Source organism: Callionymus lyra, chromosome 4 (assembly GCF_982586985.1).
Source record: "Callionymus lyra chromosome 4, fCalLyr1.hap1.1, whole genome shotgun sequence".
In the NCBI taxonomy this organism is placed as follows: domain Eukaryota; kingdom Metazoa; phylum Chordata; class Actinopteri; order Syngnathiformes; family Callionymidae; genus Callionymus; species Callionymus lyra.
In genome coordinates this window covers 34,242,852-34,248,851 of record NC_141821.1, presented here as the reverse complement: position 1 = coordinate 34,248,851, position 6,000 = coordinate 34,242,852, and the positions used below count along the sequence as shown (strand labels likewise).

The following is a 6,000-nucleotide window of genomic DNA, read 5'->3' as shown; positions in this document are numbered from 1 at the left end:
TTGTTAAAGCGCTTTGTGACCCTGGTCTAGAAAGGTGTTTTACAAATAACCTTTACTTACTTACTTGCTTACTTACTTGTGGAATTATGTTTTTTAATCCCCCATTTGGTTTCCAAGTCAAGTGTCACCCATGTGCAAGGTCAAATGGAATAAGAAATTACGATATCATCCTCCTATCTATGATTATATAATTAAGATTTCAGGAAAAACACAAAAGATACAATTATTTTTTAAATCATTACACAATAAATTATATCAGCTCACTCTGAGCAGCTGAGCTTGAGCCCATCATTTTGGTCCAGAAAAAACCCAAAACAAACATTGTTTTCACTAGTGCAACATTCAAGCTCAATAACAAACGCTTATTCACCTTTTCACAGAGGCTTTTGCAATTTCACAAGGTCGCTTAAATGTTTCATTTATCTTCATCAGTTTCTTCTTTCGTCTTTGGATAGTGTGATAACCACCAGTCTGTTGGAAGGTGAGCAGAAAAATGTCTTACCAGTACAAACGTCAAGGAAGAAAATTTATTTATATTTTTATTTTAGTGACCGTTTCCAGTTTTCTTAATGTCAGTAGCTTCTGTCAGTAATCAGTTATTCATCTGTAAATGTAAATATATGCTAGGTTGTTCTCAGCTTTGGCTTTTAGTTTTCACCACTTGGCTTTTTCTGAAGTCTGAATTATTCAGAATAACATTTTCTATTCTTAGTGTATCTGTGTAGTTCAGTCAGCTGCAGCATAAACACCAAGAGCGACACAGTTTTGCAGACACAAACCAACCATAACATCAGGACCGTTATTTATTCAACAAGAGCTCATCGAAGTACTATGAAAAGGTGTGAAACCAACGGCAGAAACTTTCTCCAGATTGAATCAAATTCACAAGTCACAGAACTTTCTCACCAGGTCCTCTGGGGTTAAATTCCGTCCTGATCATGTATTCCTTAATACTCCCTTCCCTTTCTCCAGCACAATAAAGAAGAGCAAGACAAGATAATAATAAACTTTTTTTCAGGTGCTTACTGTATCCATACATTATTTCAAATGTTAATATTTCTATAATGACATATCATTGAATAATACATACATATATTTACACTCTTTTCCAGGTATGCATTTTGCATTGCTTGAAAATAGATTTTGTTATTACCTTCACCAGGGAGGTTACATTTTTTTTGCAAGGTCTGCCTGGCTATCAGATTTAGAACAGATCATATTGATCATTTGGTAGTATTGTGGTTTACTATGTAGATTGACTATTACACATATGAATATCATTTCATAATACTTTAAGATTCTGTAGATAGTTCAAAGAAATGTAGATAAAATACTTGACATGACAACATTAATCTGTGAAAATCTCAATATAGGTGTAAATGAGCAGCTCATCTGTGTCTCTAAAGTAGTTTGGATGATGTAATAAGTCAACTCTTGTTTGTTATCTTATATAATTAGCTTAGTCCTTTTGGTTATATTACCCCCAAAATAGTAATAAACATTACTATGTTAGCTCACAACCCTAACCCCCTTTTAAAAAGAAAGGGTTAAGGTCCTGTAAAAGATCGATGCAGTCTAGAAGGAGAATTGAAAAGGGTTCTCTTAAAATACAACACTTGGAATAGATAAAACAATTCCATTCATCAAAATCTTAATGACGTATATAAAATAAACAGGTTGAAAAAATTCCATTGACTGTCTCATCCAGATGGGGTAATACAGTTGCTTTAGCTTAGAGTTGCTTGTAGGATGAAACAACTGTCAATTGTAACAGGGCATCTTAATGCCAACTATACCCACAAAGATAAACTAACTGTTACTTTGCACTTCCTGTGCCATCCTTCATATGTTTTCAGCCTCTTTCATATGAATAATTGATAAATAGCTGTTGCATGCTGAAGCAGAGCCACCGGGAAAATACGGACTGGATCTATCGCACTGGAAGAGCTTTGTTTTCACATGCAAATCCAACAAAAATATTTGCTTCGCTGTTTATTTTCTAGGGAGGGAATTATCTAAATGATTTTTCTTTCTTTCCTATTTTTCTCTCTCCTCGCCAAAAGAGAGGAGAGCGTTTCCCCAGTAATGGGATTCCACTACCATTCTGGCAAGATGTTTAAATTCCTAAACACAAGCTCTTTTATTTATCCAGAAACCAGTCACTCCTGAGAAGACAATTCCTTTTAGATCCGATAAGAAGAATTAGAAGATGCTACATATGACCAGATGATCCATCTTCCACACACCTTCACGAGGCTTTTTCTTCCCCTCCCGTGAGTGTGGTATCAGGGGGGTTATTGATTTTGCCGACACATTGAGGGAACGCCTTTATTGACGGATCGCCACCAATAAATTGCTGATTGCTGCCTTTCAGCTACAATGAATCCTCCTCTAATATCTTGCTGCAGTCCTTTCTCCCGTTCACTTGTCACGTACAAATCCTCTGTGAATATGCTTGTGATGGCGTGGAGCTGCAAGAGTGCAGCCTCAGCCTCCAGCAGCTCCGGAGCTGTTGTGTTATCTGAACAGTGCACTTGTTATTGAATGTAGGCTGCCTGGCAGGCACGGAGCCGAGGTGAGGCCGTCGCTTCTCTCCCAGCAGAGTCACTTCCAGTCATCCGACAGAGCAGCGCCGTGATAAGAGAAGTGTGACTGTGAGTGCTGAGCACAAGAAGAGCAGAAGGTGAACAGCAACAAGTTCTGATGCAGCTGCTAGATGTGGATGCTGAAATAACACACATGCTTTTGCAGACGCTACTAATATCGTCTCAGATTGTACAAAAGTATCTCTTGGAATTAAGATACAATACTCTCATTACATCACCTAGAGTTTGCTTTAGTCATCTTTTTTAGAGTGAATTGTTTAAAAATGTGGAAACAGGCAAAATGCTGCAAACCAGTTCCAACTATTCTTTGCTCCTGGTGAACAAAAAAACAAAACAAATTAAGACCATAGCAAACTTCTAAATACTCTGAATCTAAACAATACATAAATCTCTAAACAGTGAGAAGTATTTATAACCTTAATCAACGTGTTTTAATTTTCACTCATGAAATTAATTTGTTTAATATAGTTTCAGTGGTAATAGTGAAGTGGACATTTTAAGCAGTTATTCTCTTATTGCTAGTTGATAATGTTGCTATGTTGTTTAGTGGAAGCTGAGCACTGCTAGTTCGCTCTGCTATAGGGTTCCTACAAACTTGTCAGCTAAAGGAAGAGGACTGAATTCAAAATGTCACATCATTAAAAGAAAACACATCTGATGGCTAATGGTGCTATATGCTATCAATAGAATTACAAGCCCATAGCATTTCCACATTTTGAAATATCATCTTATCCAATTTCCTGTCATATACTATGTTGTTGCAGTTACAGTACATCGAAGTGTCTTTAAAAAAGCATGTTCACACAGTTCTATTAACCTTTTTTTTTAGGTTCACTGAAGCTAATGTGGTCCACCATAATATTCAATCGCCTGTCAGAGTTTTTCATTTGGTGAGCTTGGAAGATAAATCTGTATTAATTCAATGTGTTCCATTAACCATTAAGATGATTTTTACAATGCATATGCAACACAAATTGATCACAAATAACCAATTGAGTGAACAAAAGATAACCATTAAAGTAGGCGAAAGATACCGACAGGCAAGAAAAATAATCAATAACTTTCAAACGGTTGTATTGCACTAATGATGGGAATAATGTCAGGGGCCAGATAAAACCTCGAAGCTGGTACTTCTCGATGTTTCTCTTTAGATTTGTGAATCAAAAAACACATTTATATTACGGTTCGGTAGGCCATTGATGAATAGTTTCCACCCCCGTCTGTCTTGTGCCATCCTCTCCAGCTGTTTCCACGTCAGTCCCTTCTTTTTCACATCTAGCTCTGTGCTCCTCCTCCAGGTGTTTTTCGGCCTCCCTCTGCTCCGTTTGCCTTGTGGGTTCCATGTTAGTGCCTGTTTGGTTATTGCTGTTTTGCTTTTTCTTAGTGTGTGACCTATCCAGCTCCACTTTCTCCTTATCAGCTGTATCTCTATTGGCTCTTGATTGGTGCGTTCCCACAGGTTGATGTTACTGATACGGTTTGGCCAGAAGATTCTGAGGATACGTCTAAGGCAGTGGTTGATGAAAGTCTCTAGTTTATTACTGATGGCATTGGTGGTCCTCCAAGTTTCTGATCCATACAACAGTACGGATCTGACGTTGGAGTTATGGAATATTTTGAGCTTCGTATTGAGTGAGATGTTCTTAGTTTTCCAGATCTTATTTAATATGTTGAATGTTGTTCTTGCTTTCCCTATTCTTGACTTCAGATCTTCCTCTGTCCCATATGTAAATTTGAAAAAAAAAATACTTGAGTGTCACTTCTGTAATATTATTTTTAATATAAATAAACTATATATTGTTACAATCCCCACAAACGGTAAACTGTATGAAGCATAATATAAATAGGAGCGGAAGTGAATTGTATTATTATTATTATTATTATTATTATTTGTGTACTGTTCCGTTCTCCAGACTCCACGCCTGGTTTTGCTTCTCTCCGTCCGTGCGGCGCGCCGTCTCTTCAGTGATGCCGCTGCAGCCAAACCCACGGCACCGTGCGGGAGATCCTCCAGTGAACGGGACCTTTTCTCTGACAGAGGAGCTGACAGCGTCTCTCTTGGCGAGATCCGATCCTAAAAACCTGACATTGCGAGGATTACCGTGGAGCGAGGCGGTGGACAGAGCGTGTTGCCCGCTGCTGTGTGGAGGAAGGTAGGCATGAGAAGCACCTCGTCTCGTAATCCTTCCAAACATATGTGTCATGACATAAAACACACACATGTTCATTCATGAAAGCCACTTTGAACTTTTATCTGACCGGAATATGTTGCCTTTGCGTCGCTTCTCGTCGTTTCATTGCGTGAGTCATTGTCTCGATGGATGCAACTTTCGTAGTAGAAGAAATTTCAAATTGTTTTATAAAAACGAATTTGTTAATGGGTTTAATCCTTACACGTGGTTTATTTAATATTTGCTTTAAGTGAAAGTTAAAGCGGCTGTGGCTCTGGTCTGGAGATGATGCGCAGCTTTTCCCTTTTCGGCTTTCATTTCAAATAATACATCAGTCGCGACACTGACGTGTGTGGCTTCTATATTCTATACAGAAATATCATCCTCACGGAAGACGCTTTCAGAAGAAAAGCTGACCCATCTTACCCCTGTTTAAACCGTGATCAATCTACTGCACTCTATCTTCAGATTCATTTGTTCTCCAGCCCTCCTCTATGAAGTGTCCCCTGATACTGGAACACTTCATGATTCTCTGTCACTCACTGTAATGTTGTTTACATCCATGGTTCATTTGCTCCTCTGCCTGGGAGGAGGTCTCAGGACAGGCTGAGGACCAAGAATGTCAGCAACAAAAAATACAAGAAGCAAAGTGTTTTTATGGTTTTCATTTCTTCGTAAAACGCTTAAGATGAAACAATTTCAACTTTTTTAAAAACAAATTTTAATTTCAAAAATGCACCAACAAGCCACATTACAGATGTTGGTTACAGTCACATCTGGATGCTGTTACAAGGGAGATCATTAGCAGAACTTAATTTACTGAAAGGTGTTAGAAATGAGCAAAAATCAATCCAGTCAAGGTAACACCCAGTTGGCAGAAGGTAGTGCTGGAAGTGTTCAGTCTTGCTCCGGGGGTGACTGTAGGTCCTCTCCATCTGCCACTGTTCATCAGGCGTGAGGGGTTGGTCATAATGTTCCATTGTGCTCCTCAGCGTCACCTCCTGCACAGGGTCCCTTTGCCTTTCAATGACGAGGCCAGCCTTCTTTACTGCCGGCGACCACAGAGAACATCCTGATGAGTCCACCACAGGCTACTAGGTTTGTGACGTAGCCTGGTCCACATGTAAGCTAGTGCTTCACAAATGAGTTGATCGTTTGCTGAACGACACTGTGTTGTCATTGCTGATTATATGATGTCATCAGACAAGATCTGAAGGTTAAGT

The 6,000-nt window shown here is 38.9% G+C and overlaps 1 protein-coding gene across 3 annotated transcripts in view; it reads left to right on the top strand.

Annotated features, from left to right (window-relative positions):
- The first annotated feature begins 4,689 nt into the window (after positions 1 to 4,689).
- The window catches only part of dlgap1b (discs, large (Drosophila) homolog-associated protein 1b), a 100,258-nt gene continuing 98,947 nt past the window's right edge, over positions 4,690 to 6,000 (top strand). For 2 of the 3 annotated variants that reach the window (XM_087789953.1, XM_087789954.1), the window contains exon 1: positions 4,690 to 4,759. The gene's annotated coding sequence lies outside the window, so the exon portion shown is untranslated. The remainder of the gene's footprint in view (positions 4,760 to 6,000) is intronic. The other variant, XM_087789952.1, reaches the window with a different exon arrangement.